The sequence below is a fragment of the Palaemon carinicauda genome, unplaced genomic scaffold (assembly GCF_036898095.1).
Source record: "Palaemon carinicauda isolate YSFRI2023 unplaced genomic scaffold, ASM3689809v2 scaffold1293, whole genome shotgun sequence".
In the NCBI taxonomy this organism is placed as follows: domain Eukaryota; kingdom Metazoa; phylum Arthropoda; class Malacostraca; order Decapoda; family Palaemonidae; genus Palaemon; species Palaemon carinicauda.
In genome coordinates this window covers 7,423-25,000 of record NW_027168808.1, presented here as the reverse complement: position 1 = coordinate 25,000, position 17,578 = coordinate 7,423, and the positions used below count along the sequence as shown (strand labels likewise).

General features: G+C 36.0%; 1 long non-coding RNA gene across 1 annotated transcript in view; it reads right to left on the bottom strand.

Annotated features, from left to right (window-relative positions):
• LOC137635475 (uncharacterized) overlaps window positions 1–14,588 on the bottom strand; it is a 14,917-nt gene extending 329 nt beyond the window's left edge. The window contains exons 1-2 of the long non-coding RNA XR_011042685.1: window positions 14,565–14,588; window positions 3,824–4,044 (exon numbers count right to left, since the gene is read on the bottom strand). This is a non-coding gene — a long non-coding RNA (uncharacterized lncRNA). The remainder of the gene's footprint in view (window positions 1–3,823; window positions 4,045–14,564) is intronic.
• Window positions 14,589–17,578: the final 2,990 nt, after the last annotated feature.

The following is a 17,578-nucleotide window of genomic DNA, read 5'->3' as shown; positions in this document are numbered from 1 at the left end:
AACTATAAGCTGATTGCTCAAGTATATTACGTAAATTATGAACATCGTAAGCTCTCCTTCATAAGAAAAATCTAACTAAGTTGACATATCTTTGCTGGAAAAAATGGGAAAGCTCCTTATTAAAAAGTTTAAGTTTACTCTGAAAACCTTTCTATCAGTTTTACATTTTTCTACTGATTACAAAAAAATACTTCTGTTATTCAAACACTTCTATACAAAATCAAACTTTACATGTAAGTTTGGCTAAGAGGAATAACACCAGTCGAGTCTGTCTCTTCCCAATACCAAACAAATACCTTTGGACAACCGCTAACCGATTGTCTGTCTTACATTGACCTACACTGGACAAGTCCAGTCGTCATTTTCGGTGAAGTGTTGTTATAATGACGTCATGATTACGTCACTACAGAAGTACGGCAAACTGAGACTATGATAAGTCCTGTGTCATTTCCTGGATTGACTATTGAAACTCCTTCAGTTACAAAACATAATAAACAGAGCAGCAAGATTGATAAAAAGGCGTCCCACCCCGAGGAAGGATCCCTCCTATACTATTTAAGGTAGGATAGTGTCTTTGTGCAATGACTCAAGTTATCAGAACCGGAGGTCCAAACTATTTCAGAAAATTGCTACATATTGTGCAGCCAACATATTGTGTTGACACGAGAATAAGTTACAGATGGTTTCGAGTTATTTGAACCAAGATATAATGTCTACTGTAGGGTCTATAGCTTTCACATATGCGGCCGAAGGACTAAAGATATTACGGCTTTCAAGAAGATATTGAAGACTCTCGTTTTCTAAGTGCTTCGATAATACGTGGATTCGACAATAAACATGGAATACGATGTATGATACGATAACCACCTAATAATGTGTAGGAAAAACAGATATTTTAAGATCTGTAAGGTACAGGGTCTTCAATGAAATAGGACCAGGAAAACATCCCTTAAAGTAAAGTAACGTAATATATCAATATAGTTAAGCAAGCAATGTATTTTTTCTTCGAGCTAATACGCATAGTAAATAAATAAAAAAAGGTTATAACACAATTCAATAAACGTTGGGCTCATTAAGAACACAGAAGGTGAATTTTAGGTTACCATTTTTTTTCTCGACTAATAATTTATATAATGTATATGAATTTGATTCTTAATTTACATCTCCCCAAATAATTTCCTTTTCACACACACTGACCACTCCTCAGCGCCGCCCCCCCCCCCTCACCTCATGGAACCACTCACAGAACCTCCACCCCCCCTTACGACGTAACACTGGTTCATACCTGGTTGCAAATTTGGTGCAACTTATTACGATAATTAACAAATAATTAAACACGCAATATGCATTCAAACACGATAGGAGTTGCTTACATACATACATACATACATGCATACAACTTTTTTCTCAAGTTATAAAACTGAATTCGAAAAATTTTCACTCCACAGTCCCTCTGAGATGGTACACAACTTAACTATCACGGGATGAAAATGAACATGACGTACCAAAACCGAAGCACAAATAGTTTAAATCAGGACCCACTTAGAAGTGGGTCCTGGTTTAAATTATGGACACAAATTTCGTAGTTCGCAGATCATTAACCGAGATTTTGTGCACTGAAGACACTAACGTATTACTTACAGCCAGTTTTGCTTCCCAAATCAATGCCGAAGGTAATTTGCTCAGGTAAGTATTTATTGTCATTTTGGACATTAAAAAATAAAAAACTCAAATTTAACAATTATCTTTACATTTAGGTAACACCGAAGACGTGTTTCTCCTCCCGCCTTGAGCAAAACTGTAGGTAACGACCTTTGCTTGGCAGACCGAAAACACAGACGAGGAACCAATAGTACTTATAATAAAAGTTATGCCATACCTAATGAGGCGATTACAGTTGTCTGTTGACTGCACTATGAACAATTTAACTAATATAGTTATTTCATGTAAAAGAATTAGATCAGCGATGGTATTTTTTGGAAAAAAAAATCGTGTTTTCAAATAGGTTTGGAGACTGAATAAGCTTCCAGTGTTTTAGCAATTATTTTCTTTGAGAGAGAGAGAGAGAGAGAGAGAGAGAGAGAGAGAGAGAGAGATATTTTTAATTGCATGATGGATTTATTGTGGAACCTTGTTGCTCCGCATATTCTCTCTCTCTCTCTCTCTCTCTCTCTCTCTCTCTCTCTCTCTCTCATAGGATAAACAGCTTTTAGATAAATATGATCTTAACTACCAAATTAATCAACCAATACAGCAGAGAAATGTATAGAAAGAAGGGATATGGCATGTAGAGGTAGCATCACAAATAAGAGTGCTGTTAGAAGTACGGAAAAGTTCAGGGTGAGGAATAGCTCCTAGTCCCTACGATTTTGACCTTGTGCTGAACATCGTTATATCAGACGTATGAGAAGAGATTCCCCAGAATATATTTTCTCCTAAATTTGTTTGGGCAAACTCAAAAGCTAGAAATGTGGAGCCAAACACTTGAAAATCAAGGCATTGGATAAGCAGATAAAAAGATAATTTAATGGCTGGTAGAGGGAAGACAGGGTACAGTGAAACTGGGCTTGAAAGACATCAAGAACGTTGGATTTTGTATCTAGAATCAAATTAACAAATAGAGATACGGACTATTAAGTATACAAATAGAAGGGGATCAGTGCAAAGGTTAAAGCAATGTTTTATAGAAGGGCCATTATATCTGCAATGGTTTGAGGGGACTGACACATTAATGATTTAGAAGGCCCAAGATAGAAAAATGGAAATGATAGAAATATGAATGTTGAAATGGATGTGCAGAGTAATGGGAAGAGACAGGATCAGATATTTTATTATAGACACAGTCAAAATTATATGGTGTTAAAGGCTCAGTTAAAAAGACTAAGGGCTTTGGTCATGTTTTTCTAACAAATGATCAAAATCATGGAGAAGGAAGGAAGGAAGGAAGGAAGGAAGGAAGGAAGGAAGGAAGGAAGGAAGGAAGGAAGATAGAAAGAAAGAAAGGAGGAGGAAGGAAGGAGGGAAGCAAGAAAGAAAGAAAGAATGGAAGGAGGAACAGTATGTTAACAGGAAGAACATTTAAGTTGTATTGTTTAAAAAGTGAAAAGAAGACAAGATAAAAAATTAATACAAGTGGCCTTGTGTAAGTAGTGGGAGTTAGTTACATATTGAGAGGGCAATTTTATAAACTGAGAACAGTGAAAAAAGTTTGGATAGATTTAATAAACGTAAAAAAAGTGGCCGTGTTGATATTTTGGGATATACTTATTGAGATTTTTGTGAAAATAGGAGAAGAGTCACAAGCCAGGATGAAATTGGAATAGAATTGTTCACACTACAATCAAATGAACGTATCTTATTAGTAGAGAGAGCACAGAATGCAGGAATAAAACCTGTTTTAATGATGTTAATGTGCTTAAAATATTTTATTTTAAGTGGTCATTACTTCTTATATCGTTAATTCTCGTATTTCCTTTCCTCACTGGACTATTTTTCCCTGTTGGAGCCCTTGTGATTGTGGCATCTTGCTTTCCCAACTAGGGTTGTAGCTTAGCTAGTAATAATAATAATAATAATAATAATAATAATAATAATAATAATGATCATCATCATCATAACAACAACAACAATTTGGTCTATAGACTCTGGACACAGTTTGTACATTTAGGACTGGCAGGCAGAATTTAACCAAATCATGAAGACGTTTAGTGTAAAAAAAAGTTATTCAAAGATTGAATGATATTTCAACAGCCTAAAAAGCAAAAAGGTTCGATTTTAAATGTTCTCACATTTAAAAAAAAATCTTATTTAGTTAACCACTTACCTATAATTAATGCAGTGTATATCAACAGCCCGGTTGCATCAGAGAGAACGCAAAGAGAGAGGAATGGCGAGACATGATTGCCCAACCTTCTTGGGATATGCCACCTGCATGATGATGATAATTATGATGTTTATCTTCCTAGAGAGTCTTGTGGTCTTCAGAGGGACATTTGAGATACGGCCCAGATAGATTCTCATCTTCTTGAAGAGTGTGTCCAACCTCTGAAAAAGAAAATTAATTAATATTCTAGTAATTTTATCCATCATTGTATTCAGCCATTCCATATAAGATAACATTTATAGTATAGAGAGAGAGAGAGAGAGAGAGAGAGAGAGAGAGAGAGAGAGAGAGCTTTGTTACAGCATTAGTAACTAAATGATTATTAGAAATAAAAAAATGGAAAACAAGTGCATTAGGAAACTCATTTCCCAAAACAAAACTTCAAAGATATTTTATCAATTTATAACTTTTTTTACTACTACTACAACAACCAGGTTTCATGCTTTTCGTTGATCACAAGGTGCAGGGCACTATAATTTCTAGAGAGTTTATTGTCAATAGTTAACTCGTCCATAAAAAATTTATAAGTATCAAATTGTATCCTAAGTAGCAGGAATAAAATGATGTTTAAAAATCTATATACAACAAACTACCAATGAATGGGTTACATGGAAGTATAAGTTACATAAAGCATCGAAATTTTAAGTGTTATGGAATAGATTTGTGAAATAATACGAACGAGAATGTAATCAATGCAAATTTAAAACATGCATGGGAGAGAATATGGCATTGATAATGAATATAAGGAGACGGATTGGTAATAAACACTGTGGTTTAAAATTCAGGTCAACATCCAAAAATACCTTGGTAATGTTACTACAAAACTAGTACAAAGGACATTTACAGCCTTCAATTATACACGTATTCATCCGTCTCTCTCTCTCTCTCTCTCTCTCTCTCTCTCTCTCTCTCTCTCTCAAAGTGTTGAATATGGGGAAGGGTTTGAGGACTGCAAACTGTTTTTTTGGATTTACTTCCAGGACAAAAACATGAAATTTTGCATTATTTTGCTTTCGAAGCGACCACTCTCTCTCTCTCTCTCTCTCTCTCTCTCTCCTCTCTCCTCTCTCTCTCTCTCGTTTTCTAGATGACCATCTGGGTAGGCACAGTTAATATTCCCCCACCTTACGTAGGCCACGGGCTCTTGCATTGCCAGCCAACAAAAACCTATCAAATTAACCATCTAATTAATCATCTCCTTAACCTAGAACGACCACCTATGAAAGTGAGAACTATGTATTAAAAATCGTATTTTTGAAATTTGAACTCATGAAAATGAATATGAAGAATATCATGATTAGTTTGACTGAGATACTAAAAATCTTGAAATGAAATTATTGGTAAACTGAGGTCACTCAGTGAGGTCACTCAGTGAGGTAACAGAGAGAGAGAGAGAGAGAGAGAGAGAGAGAGAGAGAGAGTTATGTGATAAGTGTTAAAACAACCTTAACAAACCAATTATTAACTCGTATTTAACGACTACACTCTTCAGAAAACCAAAGTAACTATGTATAAAACCAACGCTAAATCACTAAGGATAGTCAAATCTTTTCATTTATATCTTGCATGCAATCTTGGGTTTTCTGGATCGGGGAAAGTGGATAACATTTCTTTAACCTTGATCAGTTTTCCTCGAAATCCAACAAAAAACTTTCGTTCTTTGAATTAGACTAAAAATTCGAAAATATCGTGGCAAGAGTAATTGAATGATATGATTTAATCCAAGATTTCTTGATGGGATTGTAAAAAAAGAAATTACCGAATGAATATCTTACCTAAATATATTCCAGTGATATCGAATCTATGAGATACGAATCACAAATATACTCAACTGACTTATGGGTGCTTAAAGGCATATTCAAAATCGATGGATTTGATAAGAATGTACTTCAATGGACTTGTTTCGATGGGGGAGATTTGAAGAGGAAAAAAAACTGAAGAGGTTAAATGTGGAGTTTGTTACGTAGTAAAATGCACAACCATAAAGGGCCTATTAAGATGGAAGCAGTAGCAACGGCTATTGATAAGCTATATCATCATCATCTACGCTTACTGACGCAAAGGGCCTCGGTTAGATTTCGCCAGATATTGACTGACCAAATCCATAAAGGATTCATTGGCTGGATTCCTCAAAGGATACCCAGTTCCTTTTGATGCGCAGTGCTTAGGTAACTAAAGCAAGTGACCCCTGCCGGTCCATTGTCCTCTAAATGGTCTTATGGAAAATGTTAAAGAAAAAGGCGTTTAAAAACAAAATAAAGATTACAATTGGATCTTTTGCGGACATTCAGAATCAGATTGATGTTAAACCAGACCCACAAATAGGATAAAAGATTTAATGATGAAGTCATTAGGATTTTTAAGGAGGCTAAAAATCAAATCGTGTAATTTATATTATGGCAATATCTAAAGTAATTGGCGTAGAATACTAAATACTACTATTGACGAGTATAATTATCCAAAAAGTGAGAAAGTAGCTGTAGCCACACCTGTTCTGAAACGTGCTCTCGATTATCAGGACTCAAGTAAATATAGATCTATTTCAATATATCCTTCAGACCAAAAGTGCTAGAATATGTAATTCTTAAACTACTAGTTAGCCATTCGTGAAAGATTTAAACATTGATGGATAAGCAGCCAGTATAAAGATAATTACAATCTACGGAGATAATTATAAGCAGTATTTTTTCACATGATTTACTGGCAATTATGGATGAGAACAAAGGTGGCATCCTGAGTTTATTCTACATGCTATTTTTTATATAGTTGTGCTTTGCAATATCTAAGATTGATTACTCTACTTTGAGGGCTGTTTTCCTGGTCCTATCACACAAATATAACTCATTACATGACCTACAAGATCAGTTTGTCGTATATATCTTTTAGTACTTAAGAGCGTTAATTTTCCAGTCCACTTCATCGAAACACAAAGTATCGAAAGCCTTAATATCTTCATTTCTTTCTGATATCTAGTGGGAGCTTGTTATATAATCTTGGGGTTACATATTTGAAATCTCTAAAACCTACAGTATATGTACATCTTGGCTCCAATAACTTGAAACTCTGTTACGATTCTCAGGTTAATAGAAGATATTGTGTACGAATTGGAAATTCTTACTCATAGCGCAAACCATTAAGCAGAGGTGCCACAGGGTGTACTAGGCTCAATACTAATCCTATTTTGTACCTTTAGTATGGATCTATCAAAACTATTATAAGGTATTGGAGCGAGGTCAAGAATTTTGTTGATGAAACAATTTTACTTGTCCATAAATGACACCGACGATACATATGTGATTTCAAAACAAGTCCTTGCAAGGGTTAGGGATTGAATGACAAACAACTGCAAATAAATTAAAATAAAACTGCAGTTTGTGGTAATAGGAAAGAATAATGATTAAGATTGGTTGTGGTGGCCAATTGGAAACGTCCTTGGATGGCGTTTAGAAAAGTGGAGATTAAACAAGAACTTGAAAAGGGAAATAAATGCAGCTGAATTATGGTTTTACTGAAGAATGTTCAAGATCCCATAGACTAAGAGAGAGAGAGAGAGAGAGAGAGAGAGAGAGAGAGAGAGAGAGATCACTTCTAAATTTGATAAGGAGGCAGATGGAATTTCTGGGACATGTAATAAAAAGAGAAAAGGCCGAAATTTTGTGCCTTACGGGAAAGATAGAAAGAGGGGAGAAGAGCAAGAGGCCGGCAAAGGAAAGTTCTTTTGGACAGCCTACTAGAGGAAACAAGTGAAAATATAACAGCTGGACTATTCAAAATTATACAGAGCTAGAGACAGGGCCAGGTGGAGGCAATTGACAGCCCACGTCAAGGACATGGTACCTAGATAGATATAGTAGATTCCCAGTTAACCTTTATCTGGTGTGGGTCATTGATACAAGCCAATCAGAATTTAGTAAGAAATTTTCTTTAACCTACGACGATTCTGCAACCAACATAGGAAAAATAGTAGAATAATATTCAATATCTCAATGAAAATAAAACGGAAATAATTACAAAACCCAAATCATACCTCAGTTTTAAAACGAAAGCATTAAAAGTTCACCTATTGGCCAAACTATAAGGTAAGCCATTTACAGTAACCAGACTCTAAACCACAAAAAATAAACATTATTATAAACAAGACAATTTATGTTTTAGTAAAAGCCACTATAATTGCAAGATGAGCAACACATCTCAAGATATCCTATATCCCATGGAATCACAAACATGATTCTATACTTAGTTGGTTTATAATTATAACTTATGCAACAACAACAAATGCAGCCGTTTCTAGTCCACTGCAGGACAAAGGCCTTAGACAATGTTAATCCATGTCTGGGGTTTGACCAGTCATTTCCTCAGCACGCTGACCAATTATGGATGTGAGATGGTTGGAGACTTTCGTCTGATCGCTCACAGCAAACCAACCTAGTATGGTGGCCATGACTAGTGCAGCTTTGCTCATCATGGTGATATGCAAACCCTTTCACCATGTAAAGGTATCTCCACTGTTAAAACATCTCAACAAAGACTTCGAATTAAAACGACAGAAGTACTTGTCCTTTTTAACTACCCTTAGCAAAGTCAAAATACTTTCGTTGTTCGTTGTTGTAGATGATTTAAAACAACGTATATCCTTACTTGGAAAATACCTTTTTTCATAAATCAGCAAACTATTTATAAACACTACCATTTACCAAGACTAGTTAAAAGATGAAATGTTGTACACATATAAAGTTTATAGTCGCGCCTTCGATTCAAATTGCTTAGTCCACGAAGTATTAAGGACAGTATTGACGATTTTTGCAATCTTGTTGATCACTAATAATCAGTTTTGTTTCATCAAAATGACATTGCCTTCTTAATTTCAACATGAAACTATTCATCAGTTATTAATTCAAAATATAATACATGCAAAACAAAATTAACTTATTACTTTTACAGTAAACTAAATAAGCAATATTAATTCCAGATTAAAAACAACGAAAAACAAATCTGTTGAAAACCACTTTTGCCGGACTGGTTGAAAAACAGACTAAGAACCAAAACACCCCACCACTAATTGCAATGATTGGTTAGTTATTACCTAACGAAGCGAGTAAGCCTGTTCACTAGTGAATGACGGAAAAATATTGATGATAGTTTAATATGAATTAAGTCGTATCAATAAATGCTCTCCCCAAAAAATATTCTCTTAAATATCAGAATTTCACAAGAAATTCCTCCTAACTTCTTACTAATCTGCAACTAACATATGAAAACCGAAGGTAAATATCTCGAAGCAAATAAAGAGGAAATAAAATCTAATCCTAAATCATGGCCCGGTTTCAAAACGAAAGCATTTGATAATAAACATGAATTGTATATTAAAACATGTCCGTTTAATCAATTATTGTGATAAAAAAAACTCGCTAGTTTATTAAAAATGTTAAAAAACATGTTGTATTTCCCCTGTTGGAGCCCCCTGGGCTTATAGCATCCTGCTTTTCCAACTAGGGTTGTAGCTTAGCAAGTAATAATAATAATAATAATAATAATAATAATAATAATAATAATAATAATAATAATAATAATAATAATAATAATAATAATAATAATAATAATAATGGGCAAGTTAAGCAACCCATGCAAGACAGTCTATGCCACCTGGAAACAATCATGATTTAACAAAGACGTATTTTTTAATTAGACTCTTAAATAAAGCTATTTAGATTCGTTTTTTTTATTTTTCTTTTTTGCCACATTGGCAATGTGAACAATCAAATGATTATATTTTCTAAGCCAAGTTAGATCAAAATCATGATTGTTATAGCATCTCCACCCATTTCAACAGGGTTAAAAAACCAGAACTGATCCTTTATAACCATTACTCAAGTCAAAATATATATGCTGATAATTATTACAGAGTTAAAGACATGCTTTCGATTCCAATTGCCCAATCCACAAAGTATTAAAGACAGCATCGACATTTCATGCAATAATGTGGATTACCAATAACTTTTTTTCCTATTATTATTATTATTATTATTATTATGATTATTATTATTATTATTATTACTTGCTAAGCTACAACCCTAGTTGGAAAAGCAGGATGCTATAAACTCAGGGGGCTCCAACAGGGGAAATAGCCCAGTGAGGCAAGGAAACAAGAAAAAAAATAAAAGAATTTTAACAAAACAAGAGGAAGAGGAATAAGATAAAATACTGAGCATGAGCGTACCCCCAAGCAAGAGAACTCTAACCTAAGAAAATGGAAGACCATGGCACAGTGGCTATGGCACTATCCAAAACCAGAGAACAATGATATAGTCGCAAATAAAGCTAATCACTATTTAGTAACAAAATTAACTAATAAAGAAACAAATTCAATTTTTTACCTAGATACTAAAGGAAGACTTAATATTAATTACTAAATAAGGCTTTCTAATTTCAGATTAAAAACAGATTTTGTGGAAATTCACTGACAACGACTAGGCCCGTCCTCTTAAACGAAGAACATATATATGCAGAAAACCAGTTCTGTCTGGTTGGTCGAAAAACAGGCAAGGGACCCCATCCCCCTTACAGTAAGAGTTAATTAGTCATTACTAATGCGGTAATTATACGTCTGCTATTGGAATGAGAGAAAAAAAATATTGAAACTGCTGTACACGAACAAACCTGGAAACATCTGAAAAAATCTAATGCCATACCTGATGATCAATCTGCATACAGAGAAAATTAATCCACAGAAACAACAGTGTTAGCGATAAAAAATGACATAACAGAAATTATAACAAATGGCAAGTGTTGCATTCTTGTGATGCTTGATCTAAGTGCAGCATTTGATACTGTAGAACATACATATCTGATGGAAGACCTTAAAGCTGTGGGCATTGTAGAACGAGCATACGACTGGTTTGTGAGTTATCTTGAAAACCGCAAAGTTAAAGTAGTAATATCAAATGTTGAATCTGAGACAAGAAAACTAAGCAAAGGGGTGCCTCAAGGCACTGTACTAGGTCCTCTCCTGTTTGAAATTTACACGATTGAACTGGCAAATATACTTGAAACTCACAGAGTTAAGTTTAAAATATACGTTGATGATACACAATTCTATTTCCCAATAGAATCAGTTGATGAAGCTAAAAGAAAGATACATGAAATAATGAATGCTATTAAGGCTTGGATGTTAAAAAAAAAAGCTCAACCTCAATGAAGATAAAAGTGAAAGTATTATTTTTGGAAATGAAAAAGATATAAAAAGAATCGAATGCTTCCAAAGAATTGAAATAGGTCAATCGATCATTGACCTAAAGAAATCTATCAGGAATCTTGGAGTAATCATGGATGATAGACTGACAATGAATGAACATATAAATAATATGGTAAGAAATTGTAACTATCATATTAGAAACATAGCATTTATTAGTAAATACTTAGATGAAAAAATCTATGGCCATACTCATTAATCATCACATATTTTCAAGAATTGATTACTGCAACTCACTGTTCTATGGCTTACCAAATTATCAGCTGAAGAAAATTCAGTGTGTACAAAACAGAGCCGCTAGATTAATAAAAGGACTACACAATAGGGAAAGAGTTACCCCTGCACTAATCAAATTACACTGGCTACCGGTAAAAGCGAGAATTGAATACAAGCTACTCATACTAACGTTTAAGATACTGAACCAAAATATCTAAAAGAATGCCTAAATAAACTAGAACTAGAAACAAATGTTAACATAAGACACGTGAGTGACAAACATAGGCTATCTGAACCAAGAACAAATAGTAAATTTGGTGAAAGAGCTTTTAGCTACTGTGCACCTAGACATTATAATAAACTCTCAACTGAAATGAAGGACCTAAAGGGAGCAATTGAATTTAACAAAAAACTAAAGACATTACTTTTCACAAGATCATATGATTTGGAAGATGCTACAATCAAAGAATTGTATAAGTTATAATGAAAATGTTTCGTTAGATGATTAATATGGACCCGCCCGAGTAGTAGTTCACTCGACTTCAGTGGAGGGTTGGATTTAAACCCAAAACAAGTAAACAAGTAAGTATTGTATCATTAAAGAAATGTTAAAAACAAACTGATAACAAGAAAATATAATGAGCATCAACAAAAATAATAAAATAACTACTATAAGAGATAATGTGATAAAAGAAAACAAAGAAACATTTAGGCTGTGACCTTCAGAAGAATTTTTTTTAATAGGTGTTCGATTTCCAAAGGAGATTACTACAAGAATTTAGTGAGGTGAGAAGGTATACTGATATCGAAAATATGGCACCATGTGTTTTTTGTCTTTAGATACACCTCGAGCTCCGTAAATCTAACAGAGTATAGTCTTCTAAAATTAGATTTTTCGTTTTCCGAAGCTCCTTTTTAGGTACTTGGCGTTTACTACGTAGTCAATGATATCGAGGTTGTCCGACTTCCGTTCAGCAGCTATACTAAGACATTTTTGGACAAGTGATGCTGTGATCGGGTTAACCTGGATTTATATACATCCCAAAACACCAGAGATCAATGGCTTACTACCGCTTACAAAATAATCAGGTAACAAAAAATGAGGGGGGGGCGGGTTTGACTTGCGACCCAAGGACGAGAAACGGTCTTAGAGAATATCGTCATCTTTGTGGTCATCCCAATGAATTAAGCAACGCTAGACTTATGTGCCCTTTTAGCTCGGAAAAGTTTCCTGCTCGCTGATTGGTTGGACAAGATAGTTCTAACCAATCGGAGATCAGGAAACTTTTCCGAGCTAAAAGGGCACCGTTGCGAGTCGGTGCAAATATGCCACGCTAAAAGAAATGGACTATAGTATTATACATCATGCAAATTTACTCACTGAATGTGTCTTAAGTTCGTTTTGGAAAAAAACACATACGTGACGGCTTTTATCACTGTACGAGTATAATAATCGCAAAGAAGAACTAAGACGATAAAATTTATCAGAGGATACCGTACATGTATAGACATGTAATCTAAAAATTATGTGTTGACCTTGATCAAAAGCAATTGATTGATATTCATAAATGATGAGATACTACGGAAAAACGAGGGAGTTAGTTTGAAACCAGGGGGTAGCTTGAAACCGGCTTTAAATTACCCCCGGGGGTAGCTTGAAACCGGCTTTAAATTACCCCCGGGGGTAGCTTGAAACCAGCTTTAAATTACCCCCGGGGGTAGCTTGAAACCGGCTTTAAATTATCCCCGGGGGTAGCTTGAAACCGGCTTTAAATTACCCCCGGGGGTAGCTTGAAACCGGCTTTAAATTACCCCGGGGGTAGCTTGAAACCGGCTTCAAATTACCCCCGGGGGTAGCTTGAAACCGGCTTCAAATTACCCCCGGGGGTAGCTTGAAACCGGCTTTAAATTACCCCCGGGGGTAGCTTGAAACCGGCTTTAAATTACCCCCGGGGGTAGCTTGAAACCGGCTTTAAATTACCCCCGGGGGTAGCTTGAAACCGGCTTTAAATTATCCCCGGGGGTAGCTTGAAACCGGCTTCAAATTACCCCCGGGGGTAGCTTGAAACCGGCTTTAAATTATCCCCGGGGGTAGCTTGAAACCGGCTTTAAATTACCCCCGGGGTAGCTTGAAACCGGCTTTAAATTACCCCCGAGGGTAGCTTGAAACCGGCTTTAAATTATCCCCGGGGGTAGCTTGAAACCGGCTTTAAATTACCCCCGGGGGTAGCTTGAAACCGGCTTTAAATTACCCCCGGGGTAGCTTGAAACCGGCTTTAAATTACCCCCGGGGGTAGCTTGAAACCGGCTTTAAATTATCCCCGGGGGTAGCTTGAAACCGGCTTCAAATTACCCCCGGGGGTAGCTTGAAACCGGCTTTAAATTACCCCCGGGGGTAGCTTGAAACCGGCTTTAAATTATCCCCGGGGGTAGCTTGAAACCGGCTTCAAATTACCCCCGGGGTAGCTTGAAACCGGCTTTAAATTACCCGCGGGGGTAGCTTGAAACCGGCTTTAAATTACCCCCGGGGGTAGCTTGAAACCGGCTTTGAATTACCCCCGGGGGTAGCTTGAAACCGGCTTTAAATTATCCCCGGGGGTAGCTTGAAACCGGCTTCAAATTACCCCCGGGGTAGCTTGAAACCGGTTTCACGTTACCCCCCCCCCCCCCGGGGTAGCTTGAAACCGGTTTCACGTCCCCCCACCCCGGTAGCCTTAAACCTGTTTCAAACTACCCGGGGGTAAGATTTGGAGGGGGTATTTTGAAACCGGTACACCGGTCTGGGATCGATGTAGCCATATGAAGGCTATAGGCTATCACCAAGGTCTATATCTGGACCGTGGCTAACACGTTGCCACTGTACTAACCAGTATAAACACAATTCAATATCTTAAATACAAAGACCTGATATAATTGAATCTACAAGTCTTACGTTGCAAGTATTGAAATCTACTCAACCAACCAGTCAGTACTGATGCCACATGCTTGCGTTACATTAAAGGACCCGAAATCCTTTAATATGTACCACCGCCAGGTTTCCACATGCAGACGTCACCAGCCAGGAGACACAGAAGGATATTTAGATGTATTAATAAATGAGATGCAAACTTGTTTTTAAATCGACTTCGTGTCTCCTGGGGGACCACCATTAACGACTGGGTTTTTTATTAACAATAAATTTCCTAGCTTTTTAAAGTCTCGGTAATACCCTCTTACCTGTTCATGTGAATCACACCATCTGCAAGAGAAAAAAAAAACAATTAGTATCAAATATGAAACTGATTATGATTAGCAAATTTTCTATGGACAATATCCCACAGAACATGATCAATAATAATGATTTACGTTTTTTTTTTCAATTAAACTTAATTATTTTCTTGTTTCTCTGAGTTACCCTAACGTAAATTTGACAATTTATATCGACTACAGGATATAATTCTTTAAATATTTGAGATTGAAACTTTATGACAAAATCAAGCGAATCGTACAGTGTGTCGAACCTTCAGTATGGTATGAAACCACATAAGCCTTCTACAATTAACATTTTAAGTAAATAGCAAAAATGTGGCAGCTTTCAAGAAAAACCTGAAGACTTTTCTTTTTAGAAAGTGTTATAACAGTGACCTGAAAACTATTAAGCCTGAATACAAATGCTAGCGAAATAACTGATAAGATACAGAGCAAAATATTAACTGAAAATAAGTTATTTTTCACGCACCAAGGCCCGCCTGAACAGACTTTTAGTGTTTGGTGGAGGGCGAGAAATAAACCCCTAAAAGTAAGTAAGTAGGTAAGTAACTCATTAAGTAAGCATATATGTAACCAATGAAGTAAGTATTTAAGTAACCAATTAATTGATTGATTGATTTAAAAATTTTTCAGACATCCTGACACCTAAGGTCATTGTCACCGAGTAACCGATTAAGTAATAAGACTGGTAATGTGAAGCTATTGTAGTATAGTAAGAAATACAAAAAAATAATAAAGGCTGACACCGTTTAAGAAATTGATCTAATTTGGCAGCCACTTTACTGAGATGTGATTTCACAAGACCATTCTCCTTTCAAGAAAATTTTACAAAATGAAAAATTGAAGCGATGTATAACATCAAACAACAATGAAGATGGAAGGAGGTTATGTTCTACCACTTGTTTGTGGGTGGGTGGGTGTGTGTGTGTGTGTGTGTGTGTGTGTGTGTGAACCACTCAAAGTCCTCTAAGACGTCACATCAGTTTACACTTAATTGCACAATTGAGCGACTCATTACGATAACTAACAAATATATAAGTGTGCAATATGTATCAAAGTTTATTGGAGTTGGTACTGCATACAGTGCATATTATGCATACACACGCACATACATGTACTTCATTCATATATGCATACATATGCATAAATATATACATTTAACTTTCCTTTCCGTAGATGCATTAAACTTGGAGTTGGTACTACACAGTGTGTAGATAATGTGCCAAACCTTAGTTACTGAAGGACAAATAAGTCTTAAATTAAATCTTACACAAATTTCATCGCTAGTAGATCATTATCGAAGAATTGGCGTAATAAATGACACGTGAATTACTTATAACTAGTTTTAATTCACAAAAAAAACTATCGTCAAAAGGTAAGGTTAACAATGACCTTTACATTTAGGTAACACTGAAGACGTTTCTCTCCGTCTTCCCACCTTGAGCGAAACTGTGGGTAATAACAACCTTTGCTTGACAGATCGAACAGCAGAAGAGGAACCAGTAGCTCTTCTGGTGAGCTTTATGCCACAATGAGGTGATTACCGTTATCCGTTGGCTGCATTATGAAAGGTTTAACTATTGAAATGATTCTATTCAAATTAATTTGATCAGCGATGGTATTTTCGAGAAGAAATCGTGTTTTCAAATAAATTTGTGGACTGAATAGGAGTCCGCTAGTTTCAAAAATATCAGTAACTATTTTCCTCGAGAGAGAGAGAGAGAGAGAGAGAGAGAGAGAGAGAGAGAGAGATTAACGAATGTGACCACTAGGCTTCACAATAATTCCATCCGGCAATTAATATACGTAGACCTCTCTTTCTCTCTCTCTCTCTCTCTCTCTCTCTCTCTCTCTCTCTCTCTCTCTCTCTCGGGATTAACGGCTTTGAAATCATGGAAATAAATCCCTTAAGGATTGAAGGATTTCGACGGGAAAGTGGGATTTAAATCCACATTAATGAGATGATTACTAGATGAAGGCCTGCAAAGGGGTCAACATAGCAAGTTTTTAGAAAAGATCATTTTGTGATAAGTCGAAATGACGAGGTCACTTGTATGGTATGTGTTGCCAGCTAACAGCAATTAAGTAAGTGAGAGAGAGAGAGAGAGAGAGAGAGAGAGATAGAGAGAGAGAGAGAGAGAGAGAGAGAGAGAGTCCAATCTGTTAAGTAAGAAATTCCAAGCCTATCATTGCTTTACAGTGATCGACCACGCTCTCAATCTAGAGTGGCACTCTGTAGAGCGCAGACCTCCGCCGCGGTAGCTTATTTCTCAACCTTTTGCTCGACCTTGACCTTTGACCTTAACATATATTAATTGCCGTGGATTTTCATACATTCAAATATGAATCAAGTTTGAGGTCTCTATGACAAACACCTCCAAACTTATGGTAGGTTACGTGAATTGAAAATTTGGCTTGACCGTGAACTTTACCTTTGACCTGGACCTTCCAAAATCTAATAATTTCCAGCTCTTGACATAACTTAATCCTTGCAGGTTTCATTACCCTAATATTAAAATTGTGGCCTGAAAGCTGTTCACTAACAATCACACACACACATACACACCAGGGGTAATACACAACCTCCTTCCAACTTCGTTGGCGGAGGTAACAATGCAACTGCAACAAAAGCTAACGCAAAAAGGTTTGGATCAGTCACGTTTTTTCTATCTATATTAGACAAAACATGAATAATCTTATGGTCACAAGTTGCCAATGATTGATATTATGGTCCACACCAGGTTCCTAGAAGTCTAGTTCTCAACAAAACCTTGGTTTACGTATCCCAAATTAATTGACTTCGATGGCCAAATCCTTCCAATTAGTTTAAATGGGAAATTTTCTTGCTCCAGGTGGTTAGAACAAGTTTCGTTTTCAGTAGTTAATTGAAAATGAACAAGTTATTACTATAGCTGCTTCATACGCCGATACAAGATTAGTTTTGATTTATAAATTTGGGCTAAATATTTCGGCGATGGGGC